Consider the following 23,605-nt stretch of genomic DNA (forward strand, 5'->3'; position numbering starts at 1 on the left):
TTTCTGCAAATATACTCACATTCTGAATTTGATTGCATTGTATTTTTATTTTACACAGTGTCACAACTTTTCTGAACCTGGGGTTGCATATTTTAATATATTAATTCTTAATAAATAATATTTATGCATGTAATGCACGTGTTGTTTAAAATACATGTTAAGGCACAGCTGGTGGAAACAGAAAATTGTATCTGATGTTTTAAGTTTCTCTCTTTGTCAGTGTTTTTTTTTTTAATCTTGGATTTGGTCCAGATTTAGTGTTTCAGTGCGAGTTTGGAGGAAAAGTAGTGTGTGCATGATAGAGTGACTCATGTCATGTCAGAAGGAATAAAATAATTCAGAATAACATCATTTTAATGTTATAAAGATCAGTTACAGATTCTGAAGACGATATGAAGCAGTGTCCCGACACAGGTGACGGGTGTGTTGTATTTATTTTAAAAATCTTTTCAGCAGTTATATGTTTGTCATTAATGGTAGAATCAGTAGGATTTGCCCGAGCTGTTTGTAAAAATGCACCAGACAGATACCAGGATGTCAAATACTGACGTTTTGGGTTGATGAAGTGTCCTGAGCACAGCAAAATAATGAGAAAAATAAGGAAATACAGGGAGATGCAGACACCAGCACACACTTCCAGTGGGTCAAGTGATGACTGAAAGGAAATTATGCTTATATGAGTCTATACATTGTTTTAGATTTTTTTTTTTTTATCACAAATTCCTCCTGAAGTGGCGGCTGCACTCTCTGTCATCTGGTTTAAACAGGTCAAATGACATTAACAGTTATTATCTATGACAGCCTAATCAGTGCAACAGACAGGTGAATAAACATCAATAATACTCTGTCTTATTTCAGAAAAAATAAACATTTTCAATAACTAAAAGCAGGAATTATAGCCAACATAACTGATTTGTATTGTATTGAGTATTTTCACAAATTCATGTGTTTTCTGTGTTATCTATTACTATAATCGTTAATATTTGGAATTAAAAAGTACAGAATTTGGGATTTGGGACAACTGCTTGTAACTGGGATTAGATCTGATTGATCAAACAATAATCGACTATTAAAGTAATCACCAACAATAATGATAATCAATTAATTAGTTTGAGTCAAAATTCTCTGATTCCACCTTCTTAAATGTGAATATTCTACGGTTTCTTTTCTCCTTCATGACAGTAAACCGAATATTTTTGGGTTGTGGACAAAACAAGACATTTGAGGACGTCATCATGGGCTTTGAGAAACACTGATCAACATTTTTTGGACCAAACAACTAATCGATTAATCAAGAAAAATAATCAGGACTTCAGGTCACCCTGGTCCATAACAGTGTGTCTGTGTCAGAGTCTTCAATCATACAGTGAAATCCTCTTCCTTTAGCCAAAAGTTGTTCAGCCAATCAGTGATTTTTCCCACAGCGTCACCAATCTGCAGAGACACAAGAAGAAAAAGGAAATTAGTGACAGGATTGGGCCACGGAATAATAATAAAAAAAAAAACGTCACAAAACCGTCATGATCATAAAGGCCCGTTAGATAAACCTTCACCCGAGGTTTCACAGCGAATAATCGCGCCTGTGCGTCACGTCACAGGACTGACGCAGCAGTTTTGGCCCGAAAAACTGGGGTTGAGAGGGGGAGCAGAGACACGGAGGGGACTCCCTGCTCATGACTACCAATATCTGTCTGTGTCTGAGTCTACACTCGTCCACCTCTGACCCCTAAAGTCTGGAGCGTCAAGAGGACACGCAGTCAGTGGGGAACCCCGCGATTATGCCTGAGGGAAAAGACACATGCACACAGGAAGCAGACACACTTCAGCTGTCTGGTTTTGCACCGTCATGACTGAACAAGATAAGGATCCAACCAGCAGAAGAAGATAAGGGACTTAATCCTAATTTGTCCAGACTTTAATCATGATAATAAACGAAAACCACGCAGGGACGTTATTATGTTCTTATTATTCGACAAAATCTTCTATAAAACCTAGAATGACTTCAGGCTCATGGGTTTTAAATTCCACTTTCTTATTTCTATTAATGCACACACAGTGGAGAGCGATGAGGAGTAAAAATCAAGGTGTGTGTGGGCCGTGAGGAGGTGGAGGTGGTTGTGATTGAGGAGATCAGAGCCAGACTACAGTCCCTGGATAGATGCAGTGTTTCAGACATTGGGGCAATTATGAGGGGCCTTCCACAGCCTGTAGGGCTCTCCAGGGCTCTTCTTCTGCCCACGCTGTCCCAACAACTGGATAATGTATGCAGAGGGGGGCCTGCAGTCCTGTCTCCACACCACACACCTTTCAACACACAGACAGCAAGTTGCTCAGAGGGTAATACAGTTAAATATAAAAGTTTTTATGATTTCAATAAAAGCAGGAGTGAGTTGGAGCCGTAAGAAGACTACTGAGACCCTTAAAATGATGTAACAGCGACAAAAATAAGGATATGAGCCAAATAAATACAGCAGGTCAGAGGAAGTGTGATGGATCATTTCCAGCATGACTTATTTTAGCAGATTATTCCTTCCTTCCTCTGTCCTAAAAATCCTAAAATAACTACAGGATTTAGCATATTTCTGTCGAAACTGAATGTCTGTCTCCTCACTCACAAAAATACTTTTGATTTTTCTAACATGAAGAACAGGGCAGCGCAGAAGAGCGTGAGCTTTATTTAATGCAGGTCCTTCAAAATTTGAACTTCATGCCTTTCGAGGCAACATTAAAAGCATTTTTAAAAAGATGATGGCGTTTTTAGGGCTGCAACTAATGATTATTTTCATTATCAATTAATCTGCTGATTGTTTTCACAGTTAACTGATTAATCGTTTTCTATCTAAAGTGAAAAATGCTCACTGAATTTCCTAGGGCCCAAAGTGACGTCTTCAAATTGTCTTCTTGTGTCCCACCAGCAGTCCAAAACTTAAAGACTCTTCATTTACTGTCATAAATGACAAAGAAAAGCAACAAATCCTCACGTTTAAAACCAGACATTTTTGTTTGAAGAATAACCGAAATGATTAATCAATCATAAATTAATCATGCAGCTAATTTTCTTTGGATCAACTAATTGATTAATCAACCAATTGTTGCAGCTCTGGTTTTCTAAACTTAGTATCCACGGTGATTTATATGTCACAAAACAGCTGGTGGGTATTTTAACAACAATCACAGATCAATAAAACTTGAGATTCCCCGCACGGATCTGACCGAGTTTGAGAAAGAATTAATGAACTTTAGCTCGATTGAGGTTTTACAACATGCAAATGAATGCTGTAGTTGTATTGTTGGCAAGTTCATTAAACTTTCAGTTCACCATCTTTTAACGCACTGGTAAAGAGATCTCAGAATATGTTGGATTTGTAACCATGAATTGAACCATTGAATTTCAGAGACTTTCTTTCATGTTGGTGACTTTTACAGAACGAAAATAACAAAAACTACACAGCAACAGCATTTTATGTGAATTACTTTTAATTTTGCTTTCAATTCTTTGGAAAGAATAAAGAATAAGTCGCTGCTCTGATATGACCTTGCGGAAATCTCTGCCATAAACTAAAATTCATCAGTTTTCTTTCATTCATTCATTTTTTTTTACCCTGCCTCTAAAAGAAAACCGATGTGGCAGATTTTAGAAAATGCATGTCCCTTTTCTTAAAAGCTGTATAGGGCTTATACACACCGCACAGTGCCAGACACAGGTCGTGATAATGAAAAGGAAAAGAGTAAGAATTTGTCATAAATGAGGAGAAACAGAAGAGAATTGTGATCTCAGGAGGAAACAGGAAGAGGGCAATAAAAATCAGGAGTCTCCTGAGACGTATCGGTTGGCTGTCTTCAGTTCGTCTGTGTGTATCTCTCAAATAAACCCACAAATAAATAAACATGACTGATCAATGGACTGTACATGAGGAAAGACGCCACCCTGACGAGGACGAGATATCTGAAGACATTCGGCGAATAAAGCCTGATTTATTGGAGAAGAGTTGTGCCAGAGTTGATGTCCTTGATTTATCCAAAACGGATTTGAATCAGAGCTGTAAACTTGAGATTTTGACTTGACTTGTCAGAACAAAAGCTTTTAATAGGAAAAGTTTTAACAAAACAGAACAAAAAAAGCAGGCGGTCCTCTGCTACAGAGGTTAAATTATTTAGTCGGTTCATTTAAAGGACTTGAAAGGACTTTGACAGGAAAATGTTAAAATGCTGACTCATTATAATAGTCAGCAATCATGTTATGGTAAAAAAAAAAAAAGAAAAAATACATTGCGATTATTTTGACGGATATTGAAAAAAAAAGATCATTACAATAAAATCATTATAATATGACAGTTGTTGGGGTCTGTACCAAACAAACATGTTTTCTTTCTTCGTAGGCCGGAGCATCTCTGCAGCTCCACAGTGCAGTATGCTCAAATGCTGAGTCACTTTAAAAGTCAGCAATCAGAGGCCTGAAAGACAGTTTCCCGTAAAGACTTGAGATGTGACTTGGGAGATGGAGAAAGGACTTGAAACCTGCTTTGACGGGACTTTAACTTTTCTGATTATAACTACTGTAACTTTTCCAACACAGAGAGCAGACCGTCCACTAAATTCCTCCTCTCTTCCACTCGACAAGGTCGGTCTTTAGATGATATTCTCATGGTAACGAGGTAAATCTTTTTCTACGGATCAAGAAGGCAAGACAGAGAAAGAAAGTATGAGTGTGTGAAAGAGTTGGGAGAGTGTGAGAGGTGTAAAATAGACGCAGAGAAAGCCTGAATTTGTGTCTGTGAGGAGGGTGTTTGTGTGTCGGACTCTCTCCCTCCACTTCCCTTCTTTCTGTATTTAACCCCCCCCAACCCAACACACACACACACACACACACACACACACACACACACTCTTATGCTGACATTGTGTCCGTCCAACAAAGACGTCCCCGCAGCCCCCTCATTATAAATACATGTCATTGGATCACAGCTCGTCTGAATCCCTGAGTCTGCTGCGCTCTAAGTGGCCGTGACTGAGCCCTGAATGGGTGGCCGAGCGACAGCTATACCAATAGAGCCAACAGTGTGTGTGTGTGTGTGTGTGTGTGTGTGTGTGTGTGTGTGTGTGTGTGTGTGTGTGTGTGGACAGAGACGACCACAGCCCCCAGCCTATGGGAATGAAAGCTTCACAGCAGGACAAGGTCAGAGGTCAGGCTGTCTGTTACATACACACACGCACGAGTTTTACTGGATGTTTGTGACAAGAAGTGATGCAGAAATGACAAAAACACGGACAAAGTTATGATCTGAGTTACGAAGAAGAAATCTGTAATATATTCACTGCATTAAATCATAAAGTGATCAAGAAAACAGGCTACAGCCAGAACGCTCTCCTCTGAAAATCCCATTTCGTTTCATGTTTATTAGAGTTAACATTAATGCCGAATGTTCACTTCATGAGTAAATGTCTATTTCTGAGTCCCAAGAAATAATTAATAATCTTTCAGAAGGAGTAGATGTCTATAACAATTAAATTGTTAATGGGAGTCTGGCAGGCAGAGAGTCAATGAACTCCAACTCCTACTGAGTTTCGAGTCAACACGAGGTTTTGGAATTGTTGCAGCCTAAACGGCCTGATTTTAAAGCAGCTTTTCCAAAAAAAAAAAAAAAAAAAACTGTGACGCATATTGCGCTGTTTTTAGGCCTTTTTTTTTTTGCAATGAAATTGCAGATGCAAGGATTGAAAAAAGTAAAAAAAGTTCAAAATCAAAGGCAGTTTGCTCCAGGGAGAATAAGGCTGCGCTCTGTTCTGAGCGTTCAGTGTAACCTTACAAAAGAGGCTCAGGCTTACAAAAAAAATCTAACAAAATATGCAAACGCTTTATTTGTACATGCAGAACTATTCCAGAATGAAGCAAAATCTTTTTAGAGCTCCAAATCAGTCAAAACAACACTTTTATCAATGCACAGAGCACTGAGAAAGGTCAATAACAGTGACAAACCTTTTGTTCTTTTCAGTACTGGTGACAAAATAAAAAATAAAATACATACAAAAACAGTAAATATTAAAACGTTGAGTCTACTCATTGAGACATACATGTATAGAGTCTGCACAGGGCAGTGCTACTGTTGGAGGAACATGTGAGAGGCTATGATTGGTTGAGTCTGCAGAGACGTTGCAATGATTGGACAAAACTGCAAAGTCGTGCAGAATTCATGGGGACTGTTACAACTTCCTTTAGGGACTGAACGGGGATTCAACCTAATAATATCCAACTTGTTATTCGGACTACAGCGCTCATTTCTGAACGCCAGGGTTTAACATGTTACTCTTTTAAAGTGGTCTGGATTCAGCTGAAGTGTGCTAACAGTTGACTGCTGCATATGTGAAGGAGGTTCGCTTAAATCTGGGGCAATAAGTTTCCTGCTGCCTCAACAACAAAGCTGCATGAATCTAGTCCTGGCTCACTTAGAAGGAGTGAACAAGGTGTGTGCGCGTGCGTGTGTATATTTGTGTGTGTGTGTTTGTGTATATGTGCGTGTGTGTAGGTGTGTGTGTGTGTGTTAAAAGAGCTCATCCTATCTCGTTTTGCAGGGGAAATTCGAAAGTGTCTCTATCCCTCTGGAACCACAAACCAGGCCACAGTGTTGTACTCTCATTCCTCCTTCTCTGTCACTCTCTCTCTCTCTCCCTCACACACACTGTTTCTCTATGTCTCTCCTCCTCTCTCTCTTTCACTATCAAGGCTTCTATTTCTGAGTCAAAGCTCGCTTTCCTCCCCGGGTTTTAATAAAGTTTGCCTCACTCTACTTTCACCCGAGTTTTTGAACCCCCCAGAGACACGACACGGACTCGACTGGAAATCAGTAATTAAGCGATAACTAATCATCAGCAGGTTTGCTAAATATCCACACTTCAGTTTGACTTGATTTGACAAAATAATAGACCTTTGTCATAGCAGACATATTAATATGAAATTATAGGGTAAGCACAGGTGTTTCCAATCAAGGTCCTGTTCCATTTAGTGTAGCAGAGCCTTTCCAGTGAGTCAACATGCACATTTAGTACAGGCTTCACACAACGACACAGTTTGCAACAAAAACTCTTTCAAACTCAAAGATTTTTGCACGTCCTCTTGTCTGATGTCCACACAAAGGGTTCACTTCTGTCCACAAACAACCAGAAAGTGTCCTCTACATGAGACACTGAGTTGCAGTACTGTGAATGTGCAAAAGGAAATTCTTAACCTTTCAGTGCAGATGTGGGTCAAAATGACTTAGTGGGTTCGTTTTCTTGCAATATTTTGCAATGAAAACGAGTCTTAATTAAAAGCTAAGATGCTTAACTTTATGTTCATCATTGCCAACATTTATGTTGATTAACGCCAGTCTGGCAGTCACAAATATTTTATTTTATTTAAAAGTAATATAAAAGCACTATTTTAAGTGATATTTAAATCATTCTGTTCTGTTTCTGTTATGTTAATCAATGCCAACATTTGTTTGGATTAATGAAAATTTATGTTGCCCTGTATACAAGTATTCTTATATAATGATGTTGATTTAAATTATTATTTTAGGGAGCAAAAACACCTTTGAACCACCACTTGGAGCTCTTAAACCTTTTTATATGTTAGAGATGAGACTTTTATAAGGAATAAACATCTGTTGTAATTTGGTTTAATCAAAAAAAGCCTACACTAAAAAGAAAAAAAAAATTCTCTTCTTATGATTCCCTGAGACTTTTTTTCCTCTCAGAACATGTTGAGTACACAAAATCAAGCGTGTTTGTTTATGTTGCAATTTGTGTGAGGTTGACAAAATGGCAAAACTGGCAAAATGCCTGGACAGAACAGCAGCAGCCCGACTCTGTTTTACCTGAATGGAACTGAACCTTAATTAGCATCACTGGAAACACCTGTGTTTACTATTTCATATCAATATGGCTGCTGTGAAAAACGTCTGTTGTATGATTTATAAAGCTATAAAAAAAAGAAAGAAGCTTTACTCCTGAGCTTTATTTCAATAATCAGAATAAAAAGAACACAAAGTGAAACGGCATGCTGGTGTGTGTTGCTGTGTGTGTTTCGTTCTGCCGCTCTGTGTGAGTGTGTATCATGAACAGACTGTCTGGGCTCATTAATGCAGCACTACAACAATGAGCAGAGCGCACGATGGCGGCTGCCCATGCTAATCGTCTCTGCTGTAGCCCGCCACCTTCCAGCACCTTTGCTTATATACACGTGTCTCCCCCCCCCCCACTAGACGAGGACCCCGAAGAGCTGCCTGCACACAGTGCCTGATGGGAAACGTCATACAGCAGCACGGTTGTGAGAAATAGTCCCCATATGGACGTCATCCCTCACCCTAATATGATTATTATACAATATTTTCCTGAAAAATGTATTGACTCATATAAACATAATCCTTCACCATAATCGCTTGACCTATTAGAAGTGTGTGGTGGCGTCTGTGTCTGCAGTGACCTGCCATCTGCCTCTATTTCCTTATTTTCTTATTATTTTGCTGTAGTCTGGACACTTTACCAACCCAGAGCATCAGTATTTGACGTCCTGGGAATGAGACACAACAATCAACTATCTTTCTGGCGCACTTGAAAAAACAGCTCAGACATATTCTACTGATTCTACCTTTAATCCTAACCTGCTGCAGACGTGCATCTGTCCTAAAACAATAAAACAACAGGGAAATCCTGCATTAGCATCAGATTTGAGTGCTTACAGAGGAGTTTAATACATTTTCACTCAGAGCCCTTTAATACAACATGCAGATTAATGCAAAATGGTATTTATGAATAGAATCTGAAGAGAATCTCACTACTGTAAGTAACAGCGTGCTAAATTTATGTCCTAGTTATCAGAAAGATGAAGAACAGATTCTCCAATGCTTCATTTGTGAGCTCAGTTGGTCTTTTAATCCTTGCAATGCAGCTAAACTCAATTTTTAGGTGCAAGTTATTCTTAAAGAAAGAATTGAGCTGTACAGCCGCAATGATAAGTAAATTAATCGATTATTAATCTAAGAAACTTCAACCTCTCAAATTTGGCTTCTTTAGTCCTCTGTTACAGTAAACTAAATATCTTTGGGTTGTAGACAACACAAGATATTTAGATATTTGAGCTCATCACCATTAGATCTGGGAAACAGTGAACAACATTTTTTTTTTACCAAAAGATATTTTGGTTGGAATACTTCTTGTACTTAAATTGAGTTTGTCTGGGCTGCTCATGTGTATCAAAAATATCACAAAAAACTCTCTTAAAAGAGAAACCATGCTGTGACAGTAATGGCATTTAGGTATTTTAATTGTTTAAAAAGAGTGTGCCTTGGAGCTTTTTATGATTTTGGAATTTTTCATAATTTTATGACATTTTATGGACCGAAAAACTGATCTATTAATTTAAGAAAGGATTGACAGATTGTTCAATAATGAAAATAATCGTTATTTGCAGCCCTATTGATCTGTAAAACTTTTTAATCTCAAATATAAATGGATTTAATACAGACTTCATACAAAGCCAGTAATGTGGAGAATTATCAGAAGAGTTTGTTACATAAGTTTAGATAAAACCAGGGAAATAAGCCTAAAAAAAAAAAAAAACTCTGCACAGTCGTGTACAGCATATGGTCCTTTACTGAATGTCCAGTTCTGTGAGAGATCTGAGACATAAAGAGATAAAGCGACCGAGAGCGAAAACACAATGAGGTAAAAATTGTGAACTGGGGAATAATGGAAAGCATGTGAGAGAAAACAAGAGAACGCGGGACAAAGAGAGAGTGCGAGAGAGACGTGAGTCTCAGAAAAGTGTCAATGCCAGGCTTCCTTTAGGCATGAGTGAGAAACTATGAGGCCTGGTGCTGTGTGAATGGTTCGGGAACACACATGCAAACACGCACGCATACCACAGGCACACACACACACACACACACACACACACACACACCCTCCCCACTGAGTAGAGCCTGTGCCAGTGAGACAGGTCTATGGGTCTATTGAGGGGACTGGGAGGGAGCTGTCCCTTTCTGTAGAGCTAATGAAGCCTGCACCCACAGGCATAAAGGAGTGCAGAGAGTTAGCACTGCGCTCCTTCACCCATTCACTCACTTCCTTCCTTTACACAGCTCCTGATGAGGTAATGCTTTCTCTCTTAAAGGGATACCATACGTAATGCACCTTTACGCAGGCAGCTCTTTCCGACTGCAGGAGGTGTCAAAAAGAAATATTTCGCATGCACGACGCTGCTCAGGAAAGTGTATACGATCTTATGACAGGAAACAAAGCCAGCTGTCTCCAGCATGGTTAAAAAACTGTTTAAATACTGTATAATTAAGGTAGAAGTCTCACATTATTCTATATTTCTCTTACTGTCAACAAATCCAAACCAACAGTTAGCTGATTTCTGACTCAAATGCAAGCATCCTGAAGATGTAAATATATACACAAATATATAGATTCCTTTAAAAAAAAAAAGTCTAAGTAAGTTCCTTTAAAAGCTGGGCACTGTTGTTTTTAAGAAGCTTTACTCAAAGAGGAGTAAACAGACCATTTACGAGGGACTATTTTCAGTTGCGGATTAATACAGATTATGCCTCACTGCTCACGTTTATCACAGGAAAGCAACACACCAGCCAGAGTAACACTGAAGGTGATGTTGTTGTTTGTAATTGATCTTTTGGGGGGTTAAACAGTGGAGGTCTATGTCATAAAGAAAACAGTCTGTGTAATATTTGATAATATTTAATAATAAAATTTAATACTCTTCCTACAGTGCATTATGGGAGCATTCATATAAACTATGTTTTAGTTATATACAACATCCAGTGATAACTTATGATACTGGACTGTTATAACAAAGCCAATGATGACTCCTCACTGCAGTTGATTGTTGAGGTAAGTATAGGTGAGGATTATTCATTACTTTTTGGAAAGTGTTGGGGACTGGACAGTTACATTATTTTTTTTTATAACTGCAAAAGAAAAGTTATGCACAAAAGTACAGAAGCACTTTTCTAATTCAACATTAGACATAGCTTGTTTTAATAAACACAATGTTACATTGAATATTATTTCCATTCAGTTTGGCCTAAGTTACCTCTGTTTAAACAGCCTGAAATAAAAAAAAAAAAAAAAAAGTATTTTTGTACTTAACAACAGACAAAACCAATGAATAGGATCATTAGCCGACTAACAAAATAACGATCTTCTAATAAACAATGTAAACACCCATAAATTTGGAATATAAGCAGGCTATTTAAATAAAATCACAGATTTATAAGTGATCAAGGGGCCAGATTAAGGTTGTTAAAAGGCCAAATTTTCAAATGGACCTGGTAGATAGTCATAATGTATTATAAGCCCCAACAGTCAGCCTCTTGTTTAAAGCTGCCACAGACACAGCACACAGATTTGGTCTTCATGGAAAGCGTTACCAATATTTGTTAATATGATCAATTAATAATTAATTAATTGCTGGTCTTTTTGTGGGATTTGTTGACATGAGCAAAATACAGATTATTCCTTTATTTATGCTCAGTATTGATATTTTTTCAATACAGTGTGTTTCAAAACGATAAAATACAAAGATTTTATAGTAGTGAAAGATTCAAAGCTATAAATAAAATGATCTAAGTGCTCATTCAGACCTCAGTTCAGTCTTTACTGTCCTGCCTGACATTTTGCAGCACGTCAAAAGAAGAAATTATCCTATTTTTTCTGCCAAGCACTTTTTTCTTTTTGCCATGGCATTGAAAAAGTATTGAGAATCATTTTTATACTAGTACTGTATCAAAGTTCAAAACTGTGGCATGGTGACCATTCCGTTTTAAGATGAAAGAGGAGAGAAGTTTTGACAAAACCCTTAATGAGGGTTTCAAGTTTGATTTGACGGCGATCACAGAGGGTAAAGCTGTAAATCGGGCATCTGAATATACGCTTTAAACCAGTGCACTCTTTCCGCCATCGTGGAAATGTGGAGTCCTGGTACAAAGCTGCCATCAATCTAGAGAGAAACAAAGACAGGCACCACACTAGAGAGCCCGAGACCAGCGTGTCACTCAGAGAAGAAATGTCACAGAAAGCAGAGATGTGGGGAGAAAAAGGCTTCCAGACAACACAATCACACTTTCAGCAGCAGGGGAGATCTGACTTTAGGCTGCCTGTCTATCTGCCTGTCTGTTATTCTGCTGCGACTACAACATGATGAAGGAGCTCTTGTCCAAGTCTGCACCCAGTCTAGTCCTCCTCTCTGAGCAACCAGACACGAGCTAACAATAGAAGAGCAGTGCTTATCAAACAGCCTGGCGACTTCATTTGCATCCTACAAGACCCAGACGACACACACACACACACACTCATGAGCCAGACGACCCCTTCACATGGCCTTGACCCATGAACTCTAGGGTCCTCTTTCACCTGCTACGACAGCATTCATGCTAGCAAGGCCGTCTCGCCAGCGGCTGACTGTTCTGCATATGTTCTCCTCACATTCCCACGCTCCGAGCTCAGACCTCCAGCTCGAGAGACGAGCACACTTTAAACACAGCCGTATTCATACGGGGACATTATGGACATCTGCATTGTGTCTGTGTCTGGCCGTCTGACTTTTTTTGGGGGTCTCATGACGAACGCGTCGTCTTCATGACTTTATTCCTTTTCAGCGGAGGGGAGGCTTCTCTTTCGCTTCATCTCCCTCAGATTGATCTGTAAATATTCTGGGAACCTGTGTCTGACTGGTGCACAAAGAAAATGCAACAGCGACCTTTTTAGTCTTTTTAGTCAACTATTTTCATTATCGATTAATCAGCTTGAGACTTTTTTTTTTTTTTAAAGATTTGTCCAAAAAGTTGTGTAAAATAAAAAAAAAAAAAACAAGATATTTAATGTTCAAACTGATTAACTTTATTGTTTTTTGTAAATATACTGATACTGAATTTTATACCTGCAACACATCTCAAAAAAGTTGGGACAGGGACGTGTTTACCACCGTGTTACATCACCTTTTCTTAGGCAAGGGAGGAGGCTAATTGCTGAAGTTTTGAAAGTGAAATTCTTTCTCATTCTTGCTTGATATATGACTTGAGTTGCTCAACAGTCTGGTGCCTCTGTAGTCGTATTTTGCACGTCGTAATGCACCACACATTTTCAATGGGAGACAGGTCTGGACCGCAGGCAGGTCAGTCTAGTGTCCAAAGTCTTTTACTATGAAGTCACGCTGTTGTAACATGCAGAATGTGTCTTGGCGTTGTCTAAGCAGGACGTCCCTGAGAAGGACGTCTGGATGGTATCATATGTTGCCCCAAAACCTTTCAGCTTTAGTTGAGTGTTTATTTTTCTGCAGACGTTTTGCTTTTGCGCCCTACATTTTAACACAAATATCTGTACATTTCTACTCCTAAAATTTTCTTGGTTTTAATGCATATGAGGGAAATTACTGATTTTTTTGTCAGAAAAAGGAAAAACTTCCCTGATTTCCCTGAAGCTTCTTAAATGTGAATATTTTCTGGTTTCTCTAGAACAACACAATAATGAGACATTTTCATCCTTTTCTACCTTTTATAGACCAAACAGTAATTGATTAATTAAGAAAATAAATATTAATAAATAAGCAAAAATAAACATAAACTCATTTTTAGGTGCCACTAATCCTTAAAGTAAGCACTATACTGTAGAGCTGCTAATTGTCAACTATTAAAGGCATAATAGGAAGCATTTTCCAAACAAAAAAAGACTCATATGAACATAATCTTTTTCCGTTATCGCTTATGATCTGCTAGAAGTGTGTGGTGATGGCTGCATCTGCAAAGACGCTACCCTCTGCCTTTATTTCTTTATTATCTCATTATTCTTCTGTGCTCAAGAGGCTTTACCAACCCAAAATATCTGCATTCATAAGGAAATAATAATGTCGTTCTTCCCCTTCTTCCCTCTATCCTTTCTCCTGCTGTGTTGTTGATTCTCTCCTCCTCGGCACATCAAGGGTAAACTCATGACTCCCCTCGCCTTTTCCTTCCTCTTCCTGATTCTTTACTGACCGCCATTGGCTGAGAGCGGCTTTGCGTCTCCGCATTGGCTGCCGTAGCGGACAGAAACAGTGATGCTACTGACACGAGGCTCCAGTACAGCAAGCGTGTTTAAGTGTTATTGTGAGAAACGGGGTAGAGCGTGTTCCTGATGTGGAAGGGTGCGACGCTCGGCGGGCTCTCGCTCAGATCATGTGAGAGAAAGACCCTGAGAGGCGTGCAAAAGACTGTGACTGAATTTGCCCCGCCGCTCAGCATATGGACGCCCTCGCCGCTCTATGCAAATGGCCGAGACACAGACACATGTTCACAAATGCAGACAAACTACCCCCCTCCCCTCCAGTCCCTCATTAATTGTTCCTCCTTAAAAACCAGACGCCCCCCCCTCCTCAAATAATAACCTCTCCACTAACACCCCCCCTCAACTCCATCTTCCCCTCATGAGCGACCCCCCACCCCACAGTCTAGACCCCGCAACCCTCTCCATCTCGAACCAGACGCCCCAAAACCCCCCCCACCACCACCACCTCCTCCTCCTCCTCCTCCTCCTCACTCTCCTCTCCTCAGCTCCCACGACCAGCAGCAGACAGACCCCTATGATTCGCGTGACCGCCATTTTGCTGCCCACAGTAGACCTAACTGTACAGCAAAGCACAGCAGCTGCCTTGATGGGCGAATGCAAATGCGAGCGCGGCATTGTTGCTCAGCCGCTCAGACGACTCTCATCGCATTAATTAACCCAAAAAAACAAGACCTGCTCAATCAAATGCGACCACGAAACGACGCAAATGCAGCAAACGTGAGAGATATTCATTTATACAACACTACTACATAAACAGCTCCCGACGTTATTATGAGATCTGCATGTTGAATATTTTTCAGGTTGAGAAGCAGCTCAGTTGTCTCTCATTCTCCTCTAACTGGGAAACAGCACTGATGTGACGCTTCAAAGCTACAATCCATCGTTCTTCAGACGTCATTTTTTTTTTTGTTGCACCACCTATTTATATGTTTCATGTGCAGCCCTTCTCCAGCAAAATCAGTCACCCCACGATTTGTTCAGTGCCATGGTAACCAGACACCAATGTGCATGAAAATGAGACTATTATGGTCTGTCTGTCTGGAGTTTGTTGGGCCTATGGATCCCTTTTTAATTAGAGTCTGTGTGCGTGTCTGAGCTTCTCTGTTTGCTTAATGCTTTCATCGGTGCATTATGTATGTCTGTGTGTAAAAAAAACTCCTGCGAGTGAGTGTGCATGCGTGACAGGGCGCTATCTGATTTTAAAAAAAGGGGCTCGGCTTAATCTTTTGTACAGTGTCAGATTTGCATGCGAGGGAATCACATGCTAACATGCCATATGGCACAGGAGGACCGGGCTCTTGATCTCACATGCATCGAACACCTATCAAGCACATTTTGGGGTGCGTTGAGAAAAAACAAATGCCACCAAATACACTTTAAAACATCCCTTCACTCCTGCTTGCTCGCCGCTATACGCCGCGTTCACAGGAGCAATTATCAGCGCACGCCAACGACATGATGGTTGGAGGTTATGCAAATGCAATTAGCCTCGATTTGCATCCGACAACAGTTAACGGATGCACAGATGGCAGACGGACAGAGATGCGCCCGCCATCTTTGGCAGAGGGGAAAGACTGGCGGCCATTTTGTCTGAAGCTGTGCCCATCTGGATGGAAACAACCACACTGCATTGCTGTGACGACGGCAGCAGTTTGGGAGCTGAGGGTGCACACTGCCGCTGCTCGCTGGCAAACGCTCTCAAGGCCGAGCATATACAGCCCATTCACACGCACAAACAGAGCTCTCTGCGGTGGAAAATGTAAAGATACAGAGAAACTCTCTCATGTGGTTCAAAATGTTCGGATCTGAGTGACATCTTACGACTCAATGAGCTTTACAAGAACATTTTAATTAACCTGTCGTCCTCCAAACACTTCTTAGAGTTAAAGACAGATCAGCCACACTTAACAGTACACTAGCAAGACTTGACAAGCTGTACTTTGTATAAAATTAAACAAAAAATAGAAATATTATGCTCTTCATTAGATCCTTATTAGACTTTAGCGGTTAATTAGGGACACATTGCAACAGAACTGTGCTGTAAATTAAAGTGAAATCGCAAGTCATGGCCAAAAATCTAGAGGTAGAGGAATATTTTGTCTATGGGTGACTGCACAGACGTACTGTAATACTCTGGGCAGATAATGTGAATTGATCAAAGAAGTCAGAAGTCATAGGTCAAGACGTGATTACACTTTACAGTAAAGTTCTGTTAAAATGTGTCCCTAATTACCCCCTAATAGGGATATAATAAAGGGTTTTATACTGTCCAATGAAGAACGTATTAAATCAGGTTTTTGTCTAATTTAATACAAAGTACAGCTTGTTATGTCTGATTAGTGTACTGTAAAATAAAGTGTGACTGACACATCTTTTACATCCTAAAATGATCCTTTCTGAGCCAAACAGGGTGCCAAGTTACAGTAACACGCACACACTATTTTAGGCGACGTGTGAGGTAATGAGAGCACGTTGAGAGCCGTTCAGAGTGGAAAATGTGGAGTGCTGAAGAGAGATACTTGCCTTTTTACCATCTCCACTACAAGGTAGGAAGGTCTCTCTGCTCTGTGATCTTCTGCCCTCTTCAGCTGTTTAGTCAGGGTTTTTTTTTTAAACAGTCTGGAATTGGATAACAGACATCATGGAGGAGGGGAAAAAAGGACGATCACACTTCATGTGCCAGTGCTTCTGGTTTTAACAGACACATGTCTACAGCTCACCATAGTAACGGCAAGCCGAAGAGAAAATAAAGATCGTACTGTCTCTTTGTCAAATGTAAAAACTGGTTGGGGAATAAACAATGGGCGAGTTGAGGATGGAGAGTGAGTCAAAAGCAGAACTCCCAAACTGGTTTTTAAACAGCCAGAGGCAGAAGGTGGGGGATATGTCAATCTGATGAAGGAAGGAAAAATCAAGAGAAAGGAAGATCCCTCTCGGCGCTCTCTCAACATTCTGCGTACTGGGTATTATTTGGGGAGAGATCCCCTTCAGCAGAACCACACACAGCCAGCGGAGATCGGGACTGAGGTCCAGTCTGAGGAGCCGGGGCTGCAGCTGAGAGGGCCACGCAGGGCCTGTCCTTTGGAGGTCTGCGGGCCCCTAGGCCACAGACTAACACAGGAAACCCCACTCAGAGCTGTGCAGGCTCTGTGTTTCGTATTGATTTCTCCTGCATGCCGGTAGCTCCAGAGGTGCTTCAAGCCTTCGGGGACTTTCTCCATCCTTCCCGGCCCACTCACTAGCTCCCCGCCTGGGCTTCGCTGGCTCTGCTGGACCCCTGGATGGAGGTACGGGGCCACAGGAGGAGAGGAGGAAGACGAGAGCCCGTGGCAATGATGATGAGCTGCGCCGGGTCTCTGAGTTCAGTCATCTACCAGCCTTTATCCAGCCTTCTAACCACCCACCCTTGTTTCCATCTGAAAAAAAAGGGAAAATAGAGTGTTTTTCAAAATCTCACCTTTGGCATTCAGCATCCCTCTGCTCAATGCAAATGCAAATGTAAACACTAACACTTTGATTAAAAATATGTGGGAAGAAAACGCCAACTTGCTCTTTTGTAACCTGCCCCAAGGCGCTCGCTGCTATACAGAAACAAATAAAAATGCTCAGCATACTGTATGAAACACAGACGCATCCATCTCTGTTCATATTCTTAAATGCCTTACCAAAATCATTCAGGTTAAAACCATCACACATAACCTTCACTGTTCGGAATTATTACTGAAACTCGTTATGTTTAGCCATCTTGAGCATGTCTTATGACTGGCACAAATAAAACAGTGATCAGGAAAATTTGTGATGTGCATTAACATTTTGATGATGATATGCTTTGCAATAAATAAATACTGAAGTGTGCACACAAGCTATATAGTTCCCATGTCTTGTTACATTGTGCAAATGTTCTATTTTCTCACTTAATATTCACTGGCAATACAGTTGTTAAATACTTTCACATCCTCGTACTGTACTTTTCATCTCACTCTCTTCTTATTTTTAGCTGAAATAAGTGCCAAAGTAACTGTCTGAAGCCCACCACCACCTCCCCTTTTACTGGAGGATACTGGAAAATCAGAAACTGAAAAAAATCTTTTTGCATTGGAAGTTGAAATTCTAGAATAAAGATAAATAAGTATATAGAAATATCCTTCAGTTGAAGGTAAAATCAGTGCATTTAATCTGTGATTGCTTGAGGTCGATGCAAACATTTTAAAGTTTCCTGAGGTTATCATGGAGTTAACTTTTTCCCCCAATAATAATAATGAGCAAGATATCGCATTGTTTGCGCTTTCCTGACTAACATATGCAAATTCCGGTAAATCTCAACAGCCTATGTCCACTGAATAAAGAAATTAAATAAATAATTTCAAACATGCAATGCACACGAATACCCAACCAGTTAAACAGATCATTCATTTAAATAAGACATTAGAACTGTAAGATTTAATTTCCTAGTGTGAATTCATGGCCCATGTATCCAGGGCTCCATCTGACAGGTCAACACAGGCTTCCTACACCTTTTCAAAAGTCAAACACACAAGAATTTTCATGCTTTTCCAGCATCTTACAGCTGTGGTAAATTACATATTCATATACATATACTCCAAATGAATAATTCATATTAAATCAGGTGTTATTGTGCTACAAACTACCAAAATTATGTGTCATGATGGTGTGATGACCCCCGTCATCTGGCAGAGGGGAATCAGATGATTGGGAACACCTGTGGCACTGCAGGGTCCCGCCTGGCTCCAACTTCTCTCTCTGCTCTTCCAGAGAGTTTTGGTTTTCTGGTTTTAGTTATCTCTACAACACCCGCACTCACCACACCACACACCACTGACTCCACCGATTCCCACACCCAGTAAGGTAAATATTTAAATTAGGCTTTTTCATTTGGTTAATTTGATTAAATGTGCTCGTTAAACGTTATCACGGTTTGTCTCCAATTTGTTGTGGCCACTTGGAGCCAGGTCATAACAAGAGGAATAGGAGGAGGACTCTATGCATGCTACAGAAGGGTGACAAATTTAAGGAAAACATGACAAAATTTCATGTTTTAAAATGTCACCCATTTGTAAGTAGACTATACAACCTGGCAGAGCTAATATCCAACTTTGTCAAAAAGCAAACTGTTCAGTCAGGTAACAATTTACTATAATGTAATGCAATTGCAATTTCAAGCAGTTTTAACCACTTTATCCAAAATCCAAGCACATTTCATACCTTGCAAACATTGCAAGTGTTTTCAAGGATTTCCAGCACCTGTCAAAACCCTGTAAATAACATGATTTTCCCCTTTCATCATGTTTCAGGCAGTCTTTTGCAATGGATTCATTCCTCAAGTTCATATGGCGATGGCGTTGTCTATTTGTCAGCACTAATGAGCATCATAATGGTTTCTGATACTAAACGAATAATTTGCATGGATTCCTTCACTGCAAATAGTTTGAAAGCATTCTGAATCCTGTTATCATGCTAATACAATATGGTCCTTTATGCGTCGCTTTGTTCTTTTCTATAAGAAAAAAACGAATTGCAGGGGCCTCCTTCAGTAACCGTTCACCCACTGGCCCCCATTTCTGTCAAAACCGGCAGCGAAGACATATTCAGCTCAGCTCAATATGTCTTTGGTTTGCTGGAAAATTAATAAGACACAGAAAGTGGCGGGTTAAAGCGGTCAGTTGTGCTGATGGTTTGTTTGTGAATTTGAGTTCGCTGTTATGTGCATGTTTTCATCATATAATGGGAGGGAGGGGACACCCGGAGTAGCCCCTGGCTTGGCCTGTGCAGGGGAGTGACGTGGGGTGAGATTGGGTGAGCCGGAGGAAGATTCAGACACAATGCCCCCATTGAGAGGGTTCAGACATGGGTGTTAACTCTCCATTCCTTCACACACAATAGGGCCCCCCACTAGAGCCGGCGTAGGGGACAATGTTGGTTCAGGGCAGCCCTCCACCCGAGGAGAAAGAAAAGAGCTGCATTATCAAGATGGGAGGAGATGGAGGGATGGATGGGGAGGGGGGGCAGGAGGAGAGAGACGGACGGATGGACGGGAGATAGAGGGATATGTTTGTGTATGAGGAGGCAGAGGAGGAGGGGAGGGGAAAGGAGGCCTGTGACCCATGGCTTTGGACTTGAGGAACAAAACAGAGACACATCGACAAACACGTCAGCACCGAGAATCCTGCGGCTTTAAATATTTTAAAAGGACGACGAGTAGAGACGTCTCATCATCAGCCTGTACAGCACATATGGTTCATCTATATCTTATGTTTCATCTGCTTCCTCCTGGCTTGATTTTACATGTTGTTGATTTTATTGTGTTTTATTGGCTAATTCAAAATTTGGCCACGAAAATAAGAGTTGAAAATTGGCCATTATGCTTAAAGTGGCATATTTACAGTCATGTATCAAATAAATAATTAAAATAAAATACAGATGGTTAATCAACCGCATGAATCAGCACTAAGGCATTATTAAGACAATGTAAGAACCAAATAGATAAATATTTATAGCAATTTATATTTAGAGTCTAATTTACTACAGTTCTTCAGTTTTACTATACTGTCAACTCCAGCTTCTGATTGGTTAACAGATGGAACAAGTTTTCTGAGCTCGCTAGTTCACTCAGATGGAGACCGCTGTTGCTTGTCACTCTTATCTTTAATGTGTTTTGCCGCCATGTTGTTTGTACAGTAAAGTTTTTCAGTAAAAGGTTAAAACGAACAGTGCAGACTACAGTTCAACCACATCAACACGCCACATAAATAGTTTATTCTTTTAAACAATCCTCATATGAAACTTGAGAAAGTCAGAACTTGTCCAGGGTTCTTGAGTGTGTTGTAGGGGGTCTCCAGCAAAATAAGGAATAGAATATTTTAACTTTCATGACATTTTTGTTGGAACAACAAGGGAAGAAATAACATTGGCTGTTTAACTGATGTCATACTGATCCCAGTTTGATCACTGATTGACTGTGAAGACTTTATTACCTTCAAACCTAAAAATTACTCAGAGGGGATTCCTTTAGACAAAGTCCTCTTTAAGTGGGGGTCTGTGGTCAAATGTGCATCTATTGTGGGGGTCCCTGACGTATTGTGGTCTACAATAAGGGTGCATGATATTATCTGTATTGGCCAATAAAGGCTTTAAAATGGAATGAGGACAGCTAAGCTGCTATTTGCAATGATTTCTCGGTTTATATTTTAAAAAGCATTTTATTTTATTTTGGAAATCACTGTATTTTCTTTTGAAAATTATTGCATTTTATTTTGAAAAGCGTTGTATTTCATGTCAGCATCTGCCATCAGCCATCACGATAAGACCAAGCAGAACGATCCATTACAGGAAAAATCTGATGTTCTCTGCAATTAGGTGGAAAAAGAATGATGTGCACATGTCGGCAATCGGCCAAAATGTGCCGGAAAATCGGCATAAATCCAACATCATGCATCCCTTGTCTACACTGTAAATGTAATGCAGTGACACCAGTGATCTGTTGTTATATATTAACAGTCAGTAATTACTGTGATGGTACATGTCTAAACAAAAATAACAGTAAATAACACACATTACTGAGAGCACATGCTGTATAACTCAATCAGCGATCTTTTTTGCATGTCATACTCCTCTCTCTTCCCCAAGTTTTGTGGCTTACACTGCCACTAACCTAAACAGGCAAATAAATACATAAAACGTTTTGCATGTTTTCAATAGACGAGTAGGGATGAGAGGGTCGACATATTTTAGCTACAATTTGCAGAAGCATCAGCATTTTCATACTGTTGTTGCCGTATAATCATGTACATCCTTTCCTCCACTTTAAACGAAATACCAAAACTACTTTTGTACGTTTCAAGGGTTTCACACTTGTGACTTTGATGCGCAGCATACGTGCACGAGATGACAGATCGGGGAGTTTATCTGCAGACTTTAATGGCATCATGTTTGCAGCAGAGAGCAGGAATCACATCCTCCAATGACTTCAGCATTTTTTAAACATCTTTTGCGTTCCTCCAAAGACCGAATAACAAGCATTTGCTTGTTCACGCTTGCTTGTTATATGCTCGGTGGTTGTAAAGGAACGCTGTTTTGGGAGTCGGTTTGGGAGTGAAGCTGACAGCGTTAACAAGCCGTTGGTAATGCAAGTGTATAAGCTTTTATTCTACCTTCCATTTCTAGACAGGTAAAATCTCCTCTGGCTAAACAAAAAGGGGGGTTCTGCTTTAAATGTATAAAGGAAGCTATCAGTTTGGCTGTGTTTGAGGCCACGAGGCGGTATAGATGGCGAAGGGGGGGCCGGAAAATGTTTATGGAGATCCTGTGTCTCTCTGGGAGTCTAATAGAATCCTGTGGCTGGAGTGAGAGCTCATTGTGCCGGTGTAAAGGATTACACTGGTAAACTGGTAAAACAGGGGAAAGAGCCCAAACACTCTCTACCTCCTATGGAGAGGCAACGAACCATCGAACAATGAGAGGGGAGAGTATACTGCAAGCTGACTCATTTCATCAACGGAAAAAAGAGAGACCGGGAGAGAAAGGAAGAAAGTAGCGGAGGAGGAAGACAGAGGAAATAGATTAGGGAGTTCATATACATGCATGTGCACGAGCGAAAAAGAAAAGAAAAAGATCGAAATGGAGTGAAGGACGGCGAAAGAAGGGGAGCAGAAGGGGGATGCATGGGCGACAGTTTCAGCAGTGGAGGGTAATATGGGCAAATGATGTCTGTCTTGCTTGTCTGTCTGCATCCTGAGTGACAGTTTACAATCTCTGAGGCAGCAGGCAGGCCCAGCAGGTCGGCTCTTTTGGCTCCATACAATCCCTCATTTCCCAACCGATCTTTTTTTTTTTCTCTCTCTCTCTTTCCATCTACCCTCCACCTCTGGCTCTCATCTGCTCCCAGCCATCTCTAATCTCCCTCCTTCCTCCTCCTCCTCCACCACCACCAGCACCACCGCTCCTCTGCATTTTGTCTACATTTTACATTCGTCTTACTGCTCAGTTGGTTATTTTAACAATCATCTCTGCTGTTCTTATGTACAACATGAGAGACCTCATTTTTTAGACTTTAAAAAGAAAATAAACCTCTGGAACAAGCAGTAAACGTCCAGTGTGTAAGAAATAAGATGTAAGATAAAGGATTTGTGAACAGAATATGGCAGAAATGGGATGTGATATTCATAAAAATGTTTTCATTACTGCAAAATCACCTGAAAATAAGAACAGTTGTGTTTCTGGTACCTTAGAATGAACCATTTGTATCTACAGAGGGAGTGGGTCTTGCATGGAGGTCACCATGTTGCACCGCCATGTTTGTACAGTAGCCCAGAACGGACAAACCAAACGCTGGCTCTAGAGAGGGACTTTCACTTGGAGTGGGAAGGTGAGATGAGAATTTACAAGATCCTGAAAACTGAAAATTTCCTAATACTTAAGCTGCACAATAATGACAGTCCATCTTCGACTTTTTTTTTTTTTTTTTTTTGTCTTTTTACATGAACTGAATCAG

The 23,605-nt window shown here is 40.3% G+C and overlaps 1 long non-coding RNA gene across 3 annotated transcripts in view; it reads right to left on the minus strand.

The window, feature by feature from the left end:
- Positions 1–312: 312 nt before the first annotated feature.
- The window catches only part of LOC146317547 (uncharacterized), a 46,313-nt gene continuing 23,020 nt past the window's right edge, over positions 313–23,605 (minus strand). For all 3 annotated transcript variants that reach the window (XR_014771701.1, XR_014771703.1, XR_014771702.1), the window contains exons 3-4: positions 16,621–17,513; positions 313–1,434 (exon numbers count right to left, since the gene is read on the minus strand). This is a non-coding gene — a long non-coding RNA (uncharacterized LOC146317547). The remainder of the gene's footprint in view (positions 1,435–16,620; positions 17,514–23,605) is intronic.

Source organism: Lutjanus erythropterus, chromosome 12 (assembly GCF_056507025.1).
Source record: "Lutjanus erythropterus isolate fLutEry1 chromosome 12, fLutEry1.hap2, whole genome shotgun sequence".
Lineage (NCBI taxonomy): Eukaryota > Metazoa > Chordata > Actinopteri > Lutjaniformes > Lutjanidae > Lutjanus > Lutjanus erythropterus.